The sequence below is a fragment of the Hemitrygon akajei genome, chromosome 2 (genome assembly GCF_048418815.1).
Source record: "Hemitrygon akajei chromosome 2, sHemAka1.3, whole genome shotgun sequence".
NCBI classification, from domain to species: Eukaryota; Metazoa; Chordata; class Chondrichthyes; order Myliobatiformes; family Dasyatidae; genus Hemitrygon; species Hemitrygon akajei.
Genome location: NC_133125.1, coordinates 10,909,094 through 10,930,961, shown reverse-complemented (window position 1 = coordinate 10,930,961; position 21,868 = coordinate 10,909,094).

Sequence of the window (21,868 nt, the reverse complement as noted above, 5' to 3'; positions counted from 1 at the left end):
TTTCCAGAATTTTTTGCTTTTTAATGTAAGAATTTTATTTTCAGTCTTACACAAGTATTCTAAATAATGAGAATTTTTGACAAAGCAAAAAATAGTTGCGCTGACTTATAATTTACTAAATAAGTGGCATGAATTTAAAATTTTAAAAATCAGTGATATTTATTTATTGGGATTGTTAAGAATTGAAGTGTGCAGCCAAAAATAATGGTTCCAGCAGAATCCCTTAAAGACACAAATGTCCAGTAATCCAGATGTCTGGGTAAATAATCACAATGGTGGGGAAAGGTGGGGAATCTGATGTACAAAATGCCAGGTTGAAGGATAATAAAGCTGTTGCATTGTTATAAATCTGAAAAAAAATTGGTTCACTGATGGTCTTTGGGGAAACATATTGATTTATGACTTCAGACCCACGCCGATCTAGTTGGCTCTTAATTGGCCACTGGATTGGACTCTCAAACCACTTTATTGTATTACAGCTAACTATACATCTCCTTTGGATAACTAGAGCAAGTTGTTCCTTGTGCAAGAAAATTCCATTCTCCATACTGGTAACAATATTTATAAATAAATACAGCTCACTGTCAAAATAGTGAAGAAACAATTTTGTTATTCTATTTAGTATTTTAGTTAGTACATCCCTCATCTCCCCTCTGTACATGTTATAACTCCCCCCCCACCACCCACCCCATCACTGCACTGCACTCGTAAACTTTAAAACTACTTTTCTAAGTACATGGAGGTATTTATGTATTCATGCAAATTTTATTCCATATCTGTCCCTGAACTCATCCCATGTCCTTGATATTTATTGTTTATATATTTATTATTATTGTTGATTTTTTTTTTGTATTTGCAGTTCATTGTCTTCTGCGCTCTGTTTGAACATCCCAGTTGGGTGCTCATTAATTGATTCTGTTATAGCTCTTATTCGATTGATTTAAGTATGCCCACAGGAAAATTAATCTCAGGGTAATATATTGTGACATATATGTACTTTGATAGTAAAATTTACTTTGAACTTTAACTCCTAACTTTATTCATTTGTGTGGTGAAAAAGGCACAACAGCGCCTCTCTCATCTCAGATGGTTGAGGAAGTTTGGTATGGGCCCCCAAATCCTAAGAGCTTTCTACAGGGGCACAATTGAGAGCATCCTGACTGGCTGTATCACTGCCTGGCATGGGAACTGTATCTCCCTTAATTGCAGGACTCTGCAGAGAGTGGTGCGGACAGCCCAGTGCATCTGTAGTTGTGAACTTCCCACAGTTCAGGGCATTTACATGGACAGGTGTGTAAAAAGGACCCGTAGGTTCATTGGGAACCAAGTCATCCGAACCACAATTTATTCCAGCTGCTACCATCCAGGAAGTGGTACCACAGCATAAAAGCCAGGACCAACAGGCTCTGGGACAGCTTCTTCCACCAGGCCATCAGACTGATGAACTCACACTGATTTGAGTGTACTCTATGTTACACTGACTGTTCTATTTATTATAAATTACTATGATTGCACATTGCACATTTAGATGGAGATGTAGCATAAAGATTTTTACTCCTCATGTATGTGAAGGATGTAAGAAATAAAGTCAATTCAATTCAATATATACAATTCTTTATTTTTATATCAAATTACTTATTCTTTACAAATGTTGGATGTTGTTTTTGTGGTATGTCATGCCCTGACCAACACACAACACCAAATTCTCAATAAATGTAAATAAATATGGTGAATAAAGTTGACCCTTGATCTTTGATTTATTTATCACATACGTATACATTGAAACATACAGAGAAAGGCGCCATTTGCATTAACAACCAACACACTCAACGGCGTGCTGGAGACAGCCCATAAGGGCCACTGCACATTCCAGCATCAACACAGCATGCCCACGATGTTCAGCAGAACAACACAGAACACAATGAGCAACAAAGCAACAGTGAAACAAGTCCCTCAGCTCTCACCCACACACACACATACACAATTCTTTAACCGCAGGATTGGTCTCCAGGCTCCAGTCGATATGGACTCAGGGTACAGGCACTGGGCATTGGTGTCCCCAGTGGACTCGCACAACATCGTGGGCCGAAGGGCCCATACTCTCTAGTACTGTTCTATTTTTCCAAGTTTTAAATAACGAGCATGTACTTTAACTGTTATATGACCTGTTCCTTCTCTGACCATCATCACCATGTCGTGGTGGAAAGGCTTGTGATTTCCCGAGGTCCCGAGAGTGATGCTGTGTGGATCTTAGCTCCTGGGCAGGAGCATCAAGTAGAGTGTTTCAGACAAAGAGCAATCCAACCAGGACGTCAGTGGTGGGGCTGGCAGAAGGTGATGATGGTGGAGGGTGGTGGAAGACTGTAGCAGTGAAGGGTTGGCAGCCACCTTGCATTCCTGGCCCCGATCTGTCAAGGATCTTGTGGTGGCTGCTTGTGCATCAGCCTCCCCTTGTTAAACAAAGTCACATACATGCGTTCTCCATTAAGGGAATAACCCCTCGGGAGAACATCATACTCGACTTGAGTGATCGCAGTACCATTCTATGGCCTGTTCCATAAATAACCATGCTTCCTGTAAGTACAAAACTGAAATTAAGATTCTTCTAATTCTTGGAACAATAGGATCAGATTAAAACCACGAGCAATAATAATGCATACATTTGCATTAGCTCCAGCAACATCAAGTGAGTGAAAAGACAATTATGATCCTTAGTGGAGGCTGGGCGTCTCTTTCTCATATTTACTTTGCCCTGAATACATAAATATTTCATATTTTTGTCAGCTGTTTGAGATTAAAATGTTCCCTGACTGTGCACTGAACTGTATTACGCTGTATCACCAAGGACAATAAATAGTTCTTATTAAACAGTTGCTTCCTTCAGAATTTAAAGCCAGCAGGTTTGTTTAAGTGTACAGTATTATATTTCAAGATATCCACAACAATCAAATCAATCTATTAATCAGAAGCCTGGATCACACAGTGGGATGCTTATGTGCTCTATTCAATCTCATTTCAATGCAGGGCCCATTCAGTAAGGCCTTGTGTCAGGGCTTTTCCGTGCCTTATGATACTTCAGGCCTCATTTATTATTGAATTTCCCAGAATGAATTAGCAAACAACATGCCCATCGACTAGTTAGCTTATCGACAGGATTCTGGGCAAAAATATTCCAATGGTTTTAGTCCAACTATAGTCTAACTATTCCAATAGTCAAAAACAAGAAAAAATCTGCAGATGCTGGAAACCCAAGCCAGTGGCCCCCAACCACCAGGCTGCAAAGCATGTGCTACCGGGCTGCGAGGAAACGATATGAGTCAGCTGCACCTTTCATCATTCCCTGTCACTCCCACTGTTGAACTTGAACGCACATGAGGTCATCAGTCACCTAAACGCAGTGATACCCTAGCGCCAAGGATCACTGGTTGGCCTCGGGTAACCGGCCGCCTCGCGCAGCCGGCGAGAAGTGCCGTTGCTACTGGCCTGGAGCGCAAACAGATGGGCACCGCTTCTAAACCTATTTACTACACTGAATGTTCATGGGGAACCCGGTGCTAAAATATTCACAGATGACCTAAGATATGGTCGTTAATTAATGTATTTACACTAAATGGCCACTTTATTAGCTACAACTGCAGACTTGTTCATTAATGCAAGTATCTAATCAGCCAATCATGTGGCAGCAACTGAATGCATAAAAGCACGCAGACATGGTCAGGAGGTTCAGTTGTTGTTCAGATCAATCATCAGAACGAGGAAGTAATGTGACCTAAGTGACTTTGAGCGTGGAACAAACAAGTTGGTGCCAGACAGGATGGTTTGAGTATCTCAGAAACTGGTGATCTCCTGGGATTTTCACGCACAACCGTCTCTAGAGTTTTCAGAGAAAGGTGCAAAAAATAAAATAAAGCATCTAGTGAGCAGCAGTTCTGTGGGTGAAAGTGCCTTGTTAATGAAAGAGGTCAGAGGAGAACAGCCAGACTGGTTCAAGCTGACAGGAAGGTGACAGTAACTCAAATAGCACACGTTACAACAGTGGTGTGCAGAAGCGCATCTCTGAATAGACAGTGGGTTGAAGCTTGAAGTTTATAAGCTACAGCAGCAGAATTCCATGAACATACACTCAGTGGCCTCTTCATTAGGTACAGGAGGTAGCCAATGAAGTGGCCATTAAGTGTAATATGGTGTGGGAATTATCATATGTGCCTGATTAATACTTTAAAATTATTTTCCATACCTTAGCCTAACCATTAATGTATTTCTAAGCTCTTGGCTATTGGTAAAACATGCCTTATTTTAATCTCTGGAGTGCATGTAAAAAATGTGGGTCAATTGTAGCACTTTGATACTCTAAAGCTGTCTGCAGTTGATTACAGCCTCTGATTACGTGCTCTTATATGCACTAATTTTAAATAGAATTCTTTACAATATAAAAAAACTATATGTTGTTGCTTTACATATGTAAGTGTTGTTAAACATTACTAATTTGTGTTGTGAACAATACATGGAACCACAGAACATTTTGTTTTTGAAAATCTGTACACTATTTTACACGTTTCTATTAATGCATTATATTGGTTGCCATAGTGTTTTTTTTTATCAGGGAAGGCTTAGAAGGAGTGAATGTGGAGGTGATGTTTCCTATAGTGGGACATTCTCGGCTCGTTGGGCCTCAGAGTAGAAGAATGTCCCTTTAGTACAGAGATGAGTTGGAATTTCTTTTGCCAGAAGATGATGATTATGTGGAATTCATTGCCACAGACCACTGTGGAGACCAAGACACTGGGTATATTTAAAGCAGAGGTTGATTTTTTCTTGATTAGCCAGGGCATCAAAGGTTATGGGGAGAAGGCAGGAGAATGGGGTTGAGAGGGATAATAAATCAGCCGCGATGGTGGAGCTGGCTCAGTGGGCTGAATGGCCTACAATAATCTGGCTGCAATGTTTTATTTATTTGTTTGTTTGCTGATTGATTGATTGATTTAGTGATATGGTGAGCATGGGCCCTTCCAGCCCCTCGAACCACATTGCCCCAGCCACCTCAAATGAGATTAGTCCTAACCTAATCGTGGGACAATTTACAATGACCAATTAACCTACCCAGTATACCTACGGACTGTGGGAGCAACTGGAGGATCCAGAGAAATCCTATGCATTCCATGGGGGGTCACATACAGAGAGAATTTAACTCCAAACTCCGGAACACCTTGAACTGTAATAACTGCTATGTTACTGTTGCACCTATTTAACTGAATTAATTTAAGTAATAGGATTTGACTGAATTATGAACTAGGAGGCTAGAATAATATCCAGGGAGTAACATTTTGAGAATTTTAATTTGGATGTGAAGTTGGTATGAATAGAATTAACCCACTGATTTAATGATTTTAAGGGACAGATTGGAAATGGAAATCTTTAACTGATCTTACCTGCATGTTACTCCAGCCCTTCAGACAGTTAATCCTTGAAGAAACACTACAAATCTGTCTATTACTTTGTACAAACTACTGTACTGTGGTGGGGTGTATGGGGTGTCCAGGGAGGGGTAGTGCCTCTGGTGAGGGGGCTTGTCATATCCATTCCGGGGCAGCTCACTCACCATTGGGTCCCACCAGACACTCAGCCGCTGTTTGCATGTGACAGTGACCACACCCCAATACCGTACACCACTTTAACAGTCAGGCTAACCCAGATGCGCGTAGCTGGTGAGCCTCGTACCCCGGTGAAATAGGGACATGCCGGACCTACCAGTGAAGTCAGTTCCAGCGGATGAGATTAACAGTGAGTTCCAATAACAAGGAAGGCAGCTGTACAATGCTTTCTAGAGAGCGAAGGGCATTGCAAGGCACAGAAGAAGTCATAGTCATCTACTCCAACCAAGGAAGACCCCAGTTTGTGAAGTCTATTTGTACCATTGGACCCAGACGTCTGAGGTTGAGAGAGTGGAACAGCCCCAATACAATGGCTTTTCACTTTACAAAACTGTCCCACATTGATGTTTGCCATTGTTGACTGTCAACACTGTACTGTGGTGTTTCAGGGAGAAGGTGTCCTCACAGGGCATGGTAGATAGACAACTAATTAATGCCTGCGTTCCCAATTCTGTTCTCTTTGTATTGGATTTGCTTTATTATTATCACAGATACCAAGACAGTGAAAAGCTTGTCTTGCATACTGTTCACATTGATCAAATCATCAGATGTGCATTGAAGTGGAACAAGGTAAAACAGTAATGATGCAGAATCATGAACACAAGTGACTCTGCAAATGCTGGAGGTCTTGAAATTGTGGAGGAACTCAGCAAGTCAGGCAGCAACTATGGAGGGGAATAAACAGTTGATGTTTGAGCTGAGACCCTTCATCAGGACTGGACAGAAAGAGAGCAGAAACCAGAATGAGAAACACAAGAGATTCTGCAGAAGCTAGATATCTTGAGCAAACTACACAAAATGCTAGAGGAATTCTGCAAGTCAGGCAACATCTATAGAAGGGAATAAACATTTGAAGTTTTAGGCTGAGACAAAATGACATCTTCTCACCACTGACAATCAACACTGACACACCTAAACGATGTGTGCTTAACCCGTTGCTCTATACCCAAGACTGTGTGGCTAGATACAGCTCAAATGCGTTTATAAATTTGCCAATACCACAACTACTGTTGGCAGAATTTCAGATGGTGATGAGGAGGTGTACAGGAGTGAGGTAGATCAGCTGGTTCAGTGCTGCCACAACAAGAACCTTGCACTCAATATCAGCAAGACCAAGGAATTGATTGTGGACTTCAGGAAGGGAAGTTGAGGGAACACACACCAGTCCTCATCGAGGGGTCAGCAGTGGAAAGGTTTAGCAGTTTCAAGGAGCATCCATCATTAAGAACCTCATCACCCAGGACGTGCCCTCTTCTCAGTGCTACCTTCAAAGAAGAGGTATAGGAGGCTAAAGACATACTCACAGTTTCAGGAACAGCTTCTTTCCCTCCACCATCAAATTTCTGAATGGACATTGAGCCCATGAACAATACCTCACTACATATCTTTTCCTTTGTTTCTTTATGTTTCTTTTTTTCTATATTTGCACTAATTATTGTAATTTGTAATTCGCTTTTATTATTATCTACTGCATAGTACCTTTGCCTCAAAACAACAAATTTCACGACATATGTCAATGATATTAAACCCGATTCTGATCCTTCATCAGGACTGGAAAGAAAGGGGGCAGACACCAGAATAAGAAACACAAGAGATTCTGTAAATGTTAGAAATCTTGAGCAAAGGACACAGAATGCTGGAAGAACTCAGCAGGTCAGGGGCATCTATGGAGTCAACATTTCAGGCCAAGACCCTTATCAAGACAATGCAGAATAAAGTGTAACAGCTACAGAGAAAGTGTAGTGCAGGTAGATATTAAAGTGCAAAATCATAACGAGGTAGATAGTGAGGTCAAGAGTCTATCCTATCTCTTCCAGAGCATAAATCAAAAAGAAGCTTCTGTAGACAAAAGACTCCTGATTCTTTAAATGGATTTTCATGTTTTGCAGAAAGAAAACTATGTATTTAATACTTTGCAGTAATTGTTTGGATTTATGAAATCTCTGCCTCTATCCGCTCCATTGTAGTGTAACGATTAGTGTGATGCTTGGGGCTTTGGAGTTTGGAGTTCAGTCTGTTAGAAGTTTGTACGCTCTCCCCATGGAATCCCTCCAGGTGCTCCAGTTTCCTCCCACAGTACAAAGACGTGTTGGTTAGTAGGCTAATTGGTCAGTGTAAATTGTCCAGTGATTAGGCTCATGTTGAATTGAAGGTCGCCGGGCAGCACGGCTCAGAGGGCTGGAATGGTCTATTCTGCACTGTTTGTCCAAATGTCCCTTCAAAAAGGAAAATCGCCTTCACTTGAATCTTTTGTAGATGTCCTCAAATTGTTCCAATACGACATGATGTTACTTAGAGATGCAATAATGGACTCCATTATATGAAGATGAAGACTAGCTTTATTTGCCACAGGTGCATTGAAACATAACGTGAAATGCATTGTTTGCATCAGCAGCCAACCTGGTCCGAGTATATTCTGCGTCAGACTGCAATGGCTGTCCACAGCTGACTATGTGTGAGGAAATCAGAAAACTGCGGGGAACCCGTTAACCTGTGCGGACATGAAGGGAGGAGGTACAGGAGCATGAAGACATACACTCACTGAGTTAGGAACAGCTCTATTTATTCAGAGATATTGCACTCAACAGGCCCGACCGGACCATCGAGCTGTGCAGCCCAGCCATCCACCAACTTAAACCTAGCCTAATCACAGAGCAATTTACAATGACTAATAACCTAATAACCGGGACATATTTGGACTGTGGGAGTAAACCTGAGCACCTGGAGGAAACCCACATGGTCACGGGGAAAAAGTACAAACTCCTTACAGATGGGGCTGGAGTTGAACTCTGAACTCTGACAGTGAGCTGTAATTGTGTCATGCTAACCACAATGCTATTTCTGAATGGTCCATGAACACATGAAGACTATCTCACTATTTTGCTCTCTTTTTCCCTTATTTATTTATTCACACTTCTTATTATAAGTGATAATAATTTTTATTTGTTGTTATGCTATACAAAACAACATATTTCATGCATATATCAGTGATATTAAACCTGGTTATGATTACAGCCACCATATCTCTTTTAATGATGCAGGAGCCAGGTTTTCTGGTCCAGATAACATTAGATCCTGTTCACACAGCAGCTTTGAAATTGATGGGCCCAGCGCTGCAGAAGTATTCAAGGAGCTAACTAGTTCAGTGCTGCAAAATTCTCGCTATAAAACTTTCAGAGGAAGACATTTGGAAAGGAAGCTGAACAAAGAGATTTGTTTTTACAGCAATTTTGTGCTCAACGTGATGTTGGTCATGAATAATGAAACTCTTTCCATTTGTGAGCCACTGGAGAGCATTATCAGGCACCTCCAGAGCAAGCACAAAGGAAACTGATGTGGATTCATCCTCCCCCTGTTCTGGACTTGGGAATTAGACCAAGTTTAAGGTCATTTTGCTTCAAGGTGTGCTTTAAGACCATTAGACATAGGAGTAAAATTAGGCCATTCAGCCCATCTCTGCTCTGCTCTCCGTTATGGCTGCTATATTACCCCTCTCAACCCCATTCTTCTGCCTTTTCTCCATAACTTTTGATGCCCTGATTAATCAAGAACCTATCAACCTCTGCTTTAAATGCATCCAAAGACTTAGCCTCCACAGGCATCTGTGACAATCATTTCCACAGATTCACCACCATCTGGCTAAAGAAATTCTTTCTCATCTCTGTTCTAAATGGATGTGCCTCTATTGTGAGGTTGTGCCCTCTGGTCCTAGACTCCCCCACAAAAGGAAATATCCACATTCACGCTATCATGTCCTTTCAGTATTCGATAGGTTTTAGTGAGATTCTTCCCCTTATTCTTCTAAACTCCAGCAAGTACAGGGCCAGAGCCATTAAACGCACCTCATGCTTTAACTGTTTCTTTCCCGGTATCATTCTTATGGACATTCTCTACTGCCAGCACATCCGTTCTTAGATAAAAGGGCCCAAAACTGCTTCCAATACTCCGTGCCCTAGTGGGCAAGGCATCAGACTAGTAACCTGAAGGTCACTGGTTCGAGCCTCAGCTGAGGCAGCGTGTTTGTGTCCTTGAGCAAGGCACTTAACAACACATTGCTCTGCGACGTCATCAGTGCCAAGCTGCGTGGGTCCTAGTGCCCTTCCCTTGGACAACATCGGTGGCGTGGAGAGGGGAAGGCCTGCAGCTTGGGCAACTGCCGGTCCCCCATACAACCCTGCCCAGGCCTGCGCCCTGGAAACTCCAGGCGCAGATCCATGGTCTCTTGAGACCGATGGATGCCACCAACTCCAGATGTGATCTGACCATTGCCTTTTAAAGCCTTAGCATTACATCTTCACTTTTATTTATTTATTTTCAGATTTCAGGTATTAGATTTCAGATTTAGATTTATTTATCATATATATATTGGGAACCACGTCTATCAATCCTTCAAACTTGCCACACAAGTTGAAAGAGTGGTTAAGAAGGCGTATGGTGCGTTGGCTTTTATTAGCCAGGGGATTGAGTTAAAGAGCCATGAGGTAATGTTGCAGCTCGAGACCACACTTGGAGTGTTCTATTTAGTTCTGGTTGTCTCATTATAGAAAGAATGTGGAAGCTTTAGTGGGGTGCAGAGGAGATTTACCAGGATGCTATCTGGACTGGAGGGCCCGTCCTATGAGGATAGGTTGAACAGGCCAGGGTTTTGCTCTATGGAGTGAAGCAGGATGAGAAATGACTTGACAGAGGTGTACAAGATGAAAGGAAACAGATAGACTGGACAGCCAAAGACTTCTTCAAAGGCAGAAATGACTAACACAAGGGGCATAATTTTAAAATGATAGGAGGAAAGTATAGGAAGCTGTCAGTGGTACATTCCTTACACAGAGAATGGTGGAGGCATGGGTCACCTGCCAGGGGTGGTGGTCGAGGCAGTTACATCAGAGACGTTTAAGTAACTCTTAGTTAGGTTCATGGATGATAGAAAAGTGAAGCACTATGTAGCAGGGAAGGATTAGATTGATCTTAGAGTAGGTTGAAAGGTTGAGACACTTTGTACATTGTGCTGTAACGTTCAATATTCTATGAAACATACATTGAAAAGCATCATTTGCATTAACAATCAGCAGACAGCAGAAAGTTGGGGAAAATGTATTAAATCAGTGAAACAAGGTATTTTTTCATTTGCAGAGAGACCACCCCCCCCCATGGAAATTTGACCTCAGTGCTAACATACACTCCTCCACCCACGCCCACCCCACAAAATTAATAACAACTAATTGAGAAGAGGGGCAATATTTTCACAAATAGAAATTTGAATGTTTTTTATTAATGTTAAAATGAATCCCTAATTAATTAGAAGTGAGAGGATTAAACTAACCTTTCCCTCCAACATAGTCCTTCGCTTTTCTATCAATAGGGGTTTCTTAAATATCGCTAATATATCTGCCTCTACCACCATCAGTGGCAGGTCATTCCAGACACCCATCATTCAGTATAAAAACACCTACCTCTGACATCCCTCCTATACTTTACTCAAATCACCTTAAACTTGCCCCCTAGTATTAGCCATTTTCACCCTGGGAAAGGTCTATGTTTGTCCACTCTATCTATGCCTCATCATCTTGTACCACCTCTATCAAATCACCTCACATCCTCTTTCATTCCAATAAGAAAAGGTCTAGCTCACTTAACCTTTCCTCATAAGACACACTCTCGAATCCAGGCAGCATCCCCCCCACCCCCCCCCCCCCGTAAATCTCTTCTGCACCCTCTCTTAAAGTTCCCACATTTGATTAACCTGACATGTCTTTTGCTCATGTGCGTTCATTTCACAATTGGAAATAACCTGATCTGTTTTGCAGCTGAAACACATTTTTTCTTCCTTAAAAGTTCAGGAGGTTTTCCCAGAAAGTAAGAAGGCACCAACAATCTCATAAAATGAGGGGGGAATGAAAAACAGAGCATCCAGCGCAAGTGGTGGATGCAGTTCCATTTCCATATCTAAGGGAAGGTTGAAGAAATAAATAGATGGGGTATTATGGGACATGGTCCAGTGCAGGGCAATGAGGCAAGATGGAATAACAGTACAGCACAGTCCACATGGGCTGGATGGCCTGTTTCTGTGATGTAGTGTTCCATGACTCAATGAATCTAATGGAATATTAGAGCAGCGTGTTTGTTAAGAACGGGTGTTCTAGTTATTAAAGTCTTTCAGTGGAACACACACACACTTCGAGCAGAAGTGCTGACATCTATTTGTGCCAGTACGTGCTCAGCTAAAATACATAATTGAAATTCTCTGATGGAAATCTGCTGTTTTACTTTTACAGTTCTTCAACTAAATAAAATCTTGATATTTGGAAAACATTCTTAACACAGGCAACACATAACAGTGACAGAATCAAAAATTAGAATCAAAATCAAGGTTTATTATCACTGACATATGTTGTGTAATTTGTTGTTTTGCAGTGGCAGTGCAGTGTAATGCATAAAAAACTGTAAATTACAATTACAATGTGTTTACATTCTTATTGTAATATATATTATACAGTGTTTAGTATGTTACAGTATTGCGCTATGTATATTTTTAAAATGTATTATATACTGTATATATAATATAGATAGAGAGAGAGCAAAATAGTGAGGAGATCTGATGACTGAGGGAAGAAACTGTTCCTAAAATGTTGTATGTGTGTTTTCAGGCTCCTGTACCTCCTTCCTGATGGTAATGAGAAGAGGGCATGTCCCCTTCTCATATACAATGCTGCTATTGTTTTCAGTATGCTTTAATTGGTTTAAGAATTAATCTGGATTTACCCAGAGGAGATGTTAACGCAAATCCTGAATTACATGGACCTTCATTGATACTCCTGACTCCTCATTTAGAACGCGGGGAGGGACAGGACTTGCTTTCCCCAGAACAATTAAAAACCCAGCAAGCAGGCTTAATGCATCTAAATCCCAGATTTGTCAAATCCACTCTCATACTTCCAACAGGGAAATAGTGTAAAGCCTACGTCCATGACACAAACTCAAAGGCATAACTGCCTAAATTGTGTTGTTTTATATCCCTGGAGATGCACTACAGCTGTCTGCTTTGCATAGTCGTGGATAAAGGATATGAGAGGTTTTTTTTTAATATTTCTGGGACTTTATTAAATTTACTTTTGAAGAACAAATAAACACAATAGAAACCTTCAATAAAACCTCAGACTTCCAGTTTATGAGAAAGTTCAAAATGGTGATCAGTTGCCTTGGTGAATATATGCAGCTGTTTGATGTTGATGTGGTTTTGAAGGCATAAAGTATGTATGCTGATCACTTTCAAGCTGTAATTACAGGGTTCATTTCTTCAGATGCAATTCTAATACTTATCGACTGAAAATGTTTGTGTATAACCTGCACTTTACAGGGTTTGTGTGAGAGCTGGTGCAAATCCTATCAGATAGAGATCTTTTTCAGCTGAAAATTTAACTTGCCAGATTCACTGGGGCTTGTCTAATCACTGATGGTCTCAGCAGTCCTGACACATCTACTTGGGACTCACAGCTCGTTGGCCAATGCCTTAAAGCCAAGTGCCTAATCACCCTACCTAATAGAAAAGTGATTTCCAATTTGGGAGATTCAAAATAGCTCTGAAGTTGGCCGGCAATCAAAGTTAGAATAACAATCAGAATCAGGTTTATTTTCACTGACATACTGCATGCCATGCAATTTATGGCAGGGAATAAACAGTCAATGTCCCAATCCAAAATGTTGATTGTTTATTCCTTTCCATAGATGCTGCTTGACCTGCTGAGTTCCTTTAGTGCTTTGTACGTGTTGCTCAAGATTTCCAAAATTTGTCTAATTTCTTGTGTTTATGAAATGTGTAGTTTTGTGGCAGCAGCTGAGTGCCCTACATAAAAGTTACAAGAAGAATATACAAAAATATATAAATAGAGCAAAAAGAGAACAAAATAGTGAGGCAGTGTTCATATGTTCATGGACCATTCAGAAATCTGATGACAGAGGTGAAGAAGCTGTTCCTTAAACATTGAGTGTGCATTTTCAGGCTCCTATACCTCCTCCCTGATGGTTGTAATGAAAAGAGGGCATGTCCTAGACGATGAGGGTCCTTAATAATGGATGCCCCCTCCTTGAGGCACTAGATCTTGAAGATTTTCTCAGTGGTGGGAGAGCTGTGCCCGTGATAGATCTGGGTGAGTTTACAGCCCTCACAGTCTCCTGTGATTCTGTGCATTGAAGCCTCCATATGAGCCTGTTCAGAATGCTCTCCTCTGTATATCTGTAGAAATTTGCAGGAGTCTTTGAAGACATAGCCTTAACTCTTAGTGAAATATGGCCACCGGTGTGCCTTCTTCATGATTGCATCAATATTTTGGGCCCAGGATGGATCCTCCAGGATGTTGACACCTCTTCCACTGAGGATGAGCACTGGTGCCTGTTCTCCTGACTTCCTTTTCCAGAAGTCTACAATCAATTCTTCGGTCGGTGCAAGGTTGTTCTGATCTTTGAATCTTCTCAACAGCATCTGAGATTCTGCCGACAGCAGTTGTGTCATCAGTTAATTTGTAGATGGCATTTGAGCAATGCCTAGTCTCACAGTCACGAGTGCAGAGAGAGTAAAGGAGTGGGCTAAGTATGGAGCAGATTTTAATTTTAATTTATTAATTGTCGTAGTTAAGGTGCTGAGGAGATTTATCAGGATGGTGCCTGGTTTAGATAGTTATTCCTCCCCGTGCCTTGTGGCACATTTGGCAACCTTACCGTTTCTTTAGCATTTTTTGCCTGTTCTTTTTTAATGATGCTCAAGCCAGCATGGTTGGATGGAAAGTGTAAGAGACTCTTAGATAGACGTGTGGATGATAGAAAAGATTTTTATTTATTTATTCAGATACAGCATGGAATACGCCCTTCCAGCTCTTTAAGCTATGCTACCCAGCAACGCCCCAGTTTAGTCCTAGCCTAATCATGGGACAATTTGACAATGACCAATTAACCTACCGACCGGTATACCTGTGAATTGTGGGAGGAAACCGGATCACCCGGAGGAAACCCAGGAGAACTCATAAACTCCTTACAGACAGCAGCTGGAATTGAGCTTGGCTTGCCTGTACTGTAAAGTGTTTTGCTAACCACTATGCTACCTGGAGGACTACGTGGAAGATAAAGGTTAGATTGATCTTAGAATATGTTAAAGCTTTGACACAACATCATGGGCCAAAGGACCTGTAGACAGCCGTGCAGGTTTATGTTCTCTGTTCTTTCTGAGGTGAAAACTGAAACTGCTCGTAACACTCAGCATGTCAGGCAGCCTCTGTGGCAAAAGAAGCAGTTAATATTCCACCCACAGATTAACCATTTCTCCACAAATGCTGGTTGACCTGCTGAATGTTTCCCGGAGTTTCCAGCATTTTCGTTCGGTTTTTCTGAGGTTTCTGCTGAAATGAATGGAGTAATTGTCTGGAATCTGTGCCAGACTGCAGAAAGCTGACTTATACAAGTAAATCCCATGGAAGCATAACAGTCTGCCACCTAATCAGACTAAACAAAGTGTAGGCTGTAGAGAGATGGTCGGGGCGGAACAATGACCTAATATGTTGCCTTCTGTAATTTGAACGTTGTAATTAAGCCTGTTTTAGCACGCTGGGATCCACACAGAATTTAAATTAAATAAATACTTCTGTTTGATATTTAGTGACATTTAAAATTACCAACAGACAAACTAGTTGTTAGAGAAGCTACAAATAACTGAATGAAGCAATGAAGCACAAACTCTGCCCGGCAACAGTGAGAGAGGAGAAAACGATCACAAGATCAAAATTAAGTGTAGAATTAAGAAGATTTTAAATTAGTATCACCTCACCTAACTGATTCATTAAGTTTTTATTCACAACAAGTTTTATCCCAACTAAATGTCTTTCAACTGACAATTACTTGTGGCTAATTGAGGTACTCGTGAAATAGTTGAGTCAGATGTTCTCCTAAAGAGTTGTTTATTGGTGGGCCCTCAGGAGGCCAGAGAAGCCAAACTGGGATCCACATTTTGTGGTGAAGTGTGGGCACAAGTAAGTGATGGCTGTGGTGTGTGGTTGGTTTTGGTTGTTCAGTCTCTCCTTTCGTAGCTGCCACTTGTTCTTGTTACGTTTGCACCTTCAAAACATTAAACTAATTCAAAGGAAGACTCGGGAGTCTGGGAATGTGGGTCTAACTTTGTGTTTACTTTAAGTGAGGCACACACTTTTCACGTAGCGTGATGACATATACAATTCATGTATTTGTACATATAACCCGTAATTTAATTATTTAAATGAACAAGAATGCTTAATCAACCAATGTACAGTATATATATAAGATTACTCAAATATTACTGAAATATTAATTACACAACAGTTCTCTTGTGGCTCAGTGGAGGTCACTCTCATGTAGTACAGCTCCTTCTTAAACAGATGTATCTGTTGAGTGTAATACATGATATTTTAACTGAATTATTTACAAGAATAAACTGTGCAATGCCTTTCCATTCTTACATCCATAGTCAATGTGGTAAGCAGCATTCCATTACATCCCTTAAAACCAAGAGTAGTATTGGCACTCGTGACCTCCTGGGGTAGTACAGTATTACAATAATTGCAGAACTTTCTCACTCGACCCGGCCTCTCCCTCTCCAGTAGGGGATAAATTCTATTCTGTGCTTCTTCCCCGCTGAGCCCGTGCAGTGACTGCACCAAGCTTCGATATTTCCCTCCGCATGTACTCCTGCGGCCTGGAATGTGCCAGAAGGCAACATTCCTCCAAAATCATCTCACTGTGCTGGTAGACCAACAAGATTCAGGCAAATATTGCTAATGAGGAGGCAGAAAGTCTTATACAAGGTTGTCAATGGGGGGTGGCTTCTGGAGGATTGTTTAGATAGTGGTTTCCATTCTTGGATCTTCCTGAGAGAAACAACACACCTTTGCGCCAAGCGTCGTCCTCTTTCAGTGAGACCTCAATCCTCTTAATGGTAGTAGGAGGGGGCGAAAACTCTCTTCACCTCTTGTTTGATTCCAGAAGTACGTTTCACTCTGCGTACCTTCTATTTGCACCTGAAGAGTGAGTTCACCCACTTTGTGCCAATACATGGATGTACCACTTGGTGTCAATAAAAGTGAAACCTGTCCCAAACACGTATACAACAGCTCCTCCTCCTGTAACAGAACAGTTTGATGCCATGAGCTCTGCGGGCCTTTATGACTTGCCGTGGAGCGTTGGGCTTCTTGGTTTCTCGACTATCTGTATTTACTCATTGGTGTCTTAACTGGAGTCATTAAGTCCTTGTGCTTTCTGTGTAAACTTGTCAAGTTAACTGTGACTGACATGGGTTTTCCGCATTCTATGATTATTTAAAGCTGTCTCTCATTTACTGCTGTTTGCGGAATCCTTGTGTGTTTGATCATAGAACGCTACAGCACAATACAAGGCCTTCGGTCCAAATGTCGTGTTGACCTATTAATCAATTCTGAGATCAGACTCGGAATTGTTCTATCCTACAGAGCCATCCATTTTTCTATCACCCATGTGCCCATCTAAGGATCTCTTAAATGTCTCTAATGTATCTGCCTCAACCACTGCCGAAATGATCTTTCTCATGGTGTGGCTCAGTCATGCTAATGATGCTCTCTTGATATTCTTAGATATAACTTTATGTTTCCTCCACTGGTTGGGAATCTGCCACACCACAACATTTGCAGCTCAACCAACAAACCTTAGAGACATGCTAGGCATGTGATGTCATTATTCAGGTTTCCTTCTTGTTTCTGTACGACACACAGCTACTGAGAATGTATCGGGGAGAAGGTGCAGGAACTTGAGAGCCATATGACTGAACTCGAGAACAGCTCAGCCTTCTGAACCAATCACCTCTTTCATTTCCCCTTCCTGGAGGTATTCCACTGCCCTGCTCTTAGACACTTAATTGTACCACTCTGGTTTACTCCGTTATTGCCACTTCAGCATTCCTTTTTGCATTACTTCTGTTTGCACTGTTAAACTTGCCATCATTCTGCCATTTTGCCCACATTGCTGTATTTAATCTGAAAGAGAATTCCTATTCGCTTGCATTCATCATAAACCTAGCTTACGAAATTCATGCTAGAATATAGACCTGCGTCCATTTGATATCAGAATCAGACATCTATTTTCACCTCCCTCTGCAACTGGATCCTAGACTTCCTGACTGGGAGACCTCAGTCAGTCCAGATCGGGAGCAGCATCTCTAACACCATCACACTGACCACGGGGCCCCCAGGGTTGTGTGCTCAGTCCACTGCTGTTCACTCTGCTGACCCACGACTGTGCTGCCACACACAGCTCGAACCACATTATTAAGTCCACTGATGACACGACCGTGGTGGGTCTCATCAGCAAGAACGACAAGTCAGCTTACAGAGAAGAGGTGCAGCGGCTAACAGACTGGTGCAGAGCCAACAACCTGTCTCTGAATGTGAACAAAACAAAAGAGATGGTTGTTGTCTTCAGGAGGGCACGGAGCGATCACTCCCTGCTGAACATCGATGGCACCTTGGATAAGATCGTTAAGAGCACCAAATTTCTTGGTGTTCACCTGGTGGAGAATCTCACCTGATCCCTCAACACCAGCTCCATAGCAAAGAAAGCCCAGCAGCGTCTCTACTTTCTACGAAGGCTGAGGAAAGTCCATCTCCCACCCCCCATCCTCATCACATTCTACAGGGGTTGTACTGAGAGTATCCTGAGCAGTTCATCACTGCCTGGTTTGGAAATTGCACCATCTCGGATCACAAGACCCTGCAGTGGATAATGAGGTCAGCTGAGAAGATCATTGGGGTCTCTCTTCCCACCATTACGGACATTTACGCTATACACTGCATCCACAAAGCAAAGAGCATTATGAAGGACACCACACACCCCTCATACAAACCCTTCTCCCTCCTGCCATCTGGGAAAAAGCACTGAAGCATTCGGGCTCTCACGACCAGACTATGTAACAGTTTCTTCCCCCAAGCTATCAGACTCCTCAATACCCAGAGCCTGGACTGACACCTTACTGCCCTATTGTCTTGTTTATTATTTATTGTAATGCCTGCACTGTTTTGTGCACTTTATGCAGTCCTGGGTAGGACTGTAGTCTAATGTAGTGTTTTTTTTTCTGTGTTGTTTTTTTACGTAGTTCAGTCTAGTTTTTGTACTGTGTCATTTAACACCATGGTCCTGAAAAACTGTTGTCTCATTTTTACCATGTACTATATCAGCAGTTATGGTCGAAATGACAATAAAAAGTAACCTGACTTGACTTGACTTGACTGATATACAGTTCTGTGTAAAAATGTTTGGCACATACACATATGTACCTAGGGATCCCAAGGCTTTTGCACAGTATTGTATTTGTCAACATGGAAAGGAGAACAAGTTTATAAATCTGGCGGGAGCAAAGGATATGGGAACAGCAAGGGTGGTGCACTGCAGGAGAGGTGTGGGACACGTGACAGAGAAGGAGGCAGGTGTGAAGGGGGTGATGCGGGTGCAGACAGACCCAGCCCTGAGACACCAGGCAAGATCAGTTGAATCCAAACAATTGCTTTACTAATCATTACAGATTGTCTCTCTAGTGTTTCCCACTCCCTCCCCTCTCTCTTCCCTTTTCCCAACCATAATTCCCCTCTCCTTGTTCCCTTCCCAATCTCAGTGTACACTAGAGACCCATATCAGAATTGAATTAATTATCACTCACATATATCGTGAAATTTGTTTTGTTTTGAGGCAGCAGTACAGTGGAATACATAAAATTGCTATAGTACTGTTCAAAAGTCTTAGCACCCCAGCTATATATATGTGCCTAAGTCTTTTGCACGCTACTGAATGACATGAAATGTGTTGCTTTGTGGCAGCAATACAGTATAGTACATTTAAAAAACTATAAATTACATTAAGAATATATAAAAAACATAAACAAAAAGTGCAAAAAATGAGCAAAATAATGAGGTAGTGTTCATGAGTGATACATTAATGTAGTGGTTAATGCAATCACTTTACTGCGCCAGATGTAAGAGCAGGGTTTGATTCCTGACGTTGATGGTAGAGTTATCTTTACGGTCTCACAGTAGCATCGTGGTTAGCACAACGCTTTACAGTACTAGTGATGCAGGTTCAATTCCTGCTGTTCTCTGTAAGGAGTTTGTACATTCTCCCTGTAAACATGTAGGTTTCCTCCCACATTCCAGATGAGTTCAGGTTAAGGTTAGTGAATTGTGGGTGTGCTATGCCTGTACCATAAGAGTGGTGACACCTGCCCATCACAGTCGTCACTGGTCTGATATAATGCAAATGGCACATTTCACTGTATGATATGATGTTTTGAGGGACTGCATACATGACAAATCCAGCCAATTTCATTATCTCTAAGAATATATGAAAATTAATAAGCAGTGCAAAATACTGAGGTCATGTTCATGGGCCACTCAGAAATCTGATGGCAGAGTGGAAGAAGCTGTTTTAAAACATTGAGTTTGGGCCTTCAGGGTTACTCTAGTGAAAATTCTTTTGTCTGAAATTTAAGAAAATGAGTGCAGGCATGCTTTAAATGTCAAGGTCAGCACAGTTAAATCCAACTTGTTCTGAATGAATTTTCACATCCTGTGCACTCTCCAGCGGCGTCTGAACTGTGACCAAGGTCAAGAACCTTGTTTACTATAATTGTTCCCTCTCACTTCTGTAGCCATTCAGACCAGTTGTATGAACTCTTGCCCTGATTGACTATATCTAATCCTTCCGAGTTGCATGACTCAGTAATGTAAAACAAGAAATACAATTACCCACTAATTTGCAAGAGAGCCAATGCCAAAGCAATAGGTCACAGTGAAGCACCCCATAGACACAAGAGAATCTGCAGATGCTGGAAATCCAGAGCAACACGCACAAAATGCTGAAGGAACTCAGCGGGTCAGGCAGCATCTGTGAGAGGAATAAACAATGAACTACTCAGCCCAAAACCCTTCATCAGGACTGCAAAGGAAGGGGGGAAGAAGCCTTATAGTAAAGCATCTGTAAGGTGATCTAGTTAATCTCCAACAATTAATAATCATCCATAACTTTACATAATTATAGGCACCACAATAACGCTGCAGTTAGCACAACTCTATTACAGCTTAAGGCGTCAGAGTTCAGAGTTCAATTCCAGCATCCTCTGTACAGAGTCTTTATGTCCTCTTCATAGAATACCTGGGTTTTCTCCAGGAGCTCTGGTTTCCTCCTACAGTCCAAAGACATACCAATCAGAATCAGGGTTATTATCACCAGCAAGTGACGTGAAACTTATTAACTTAGCAGCAGCAGTTCAATGCAATACATAATCTAGCAGAGAGAAAAAATAAATAAATATTTTAATACATAAACAAGTAAATCAATTATGTATATTGAATAGATTTTAACAAGTGCAAAAACAGAAATACTGTATATTAAAAAAAAGTAAGGTAGTGTTCAGAGCTTCAATGTCTATTTAGGAATCGAATGGCAGAGGGGAAGAAGCTGTTCCTGAATCACTGAGTGTGTGCCTTCAGGCTTTTGTATCTCCTACCTGATGGTAACAGTGAGAAAAGGGCATGCCCTGGGTGCTGGAGGTCTTTAATAATGGACACTGCCTTTCTGAGACACCGCTCCCTAAAGATGTCCTGGGTACTTTGTTGTCTAGTGCCCAAGATGGAGCTGACTAGATATACAACCTTCTGCAGCTTCTTTCAGTCCTGTTCAGTAGCCCCTCCAGACCGGACAGTGATGCAGCCTGTCAGAATGCTCTCCATGGTACAGCTATAGAAGTTTTTGAGTGTATTTGTTGCCATGCCAAAGCTCTTCAAACCCCTAATACAGTATAGCTGCCGCCTTGCCTTCTTTACAACTACATTGATATATTGGGACCAGGTTAGATCCTCAGAGATCTTAACACCCAGGAACTTGAAACTGTTCACTCTCTCCACTTCTGATCCCTCTATGAGGATTGGTATGTGTTTCTACGTCTTACCCTTCCTGAAGTCCACAATCAGCTCTTTCGTCTTACTGACATTGAGTGCCAGGTTGTTGTTGTGGCACCATTTCACTAGTTGGCATATCTCACTCCTGTACGCCCTCTTGTCATCACCTGAGATTCTACCAACAATGGTTGTATCATCAGCAAATTTATAGATGGTATTTGAGCTATGCCTAGCCACATAGTCATGCGAATACAGAGAGTAGAGCAGTGGACTAAGCACACACCCCTG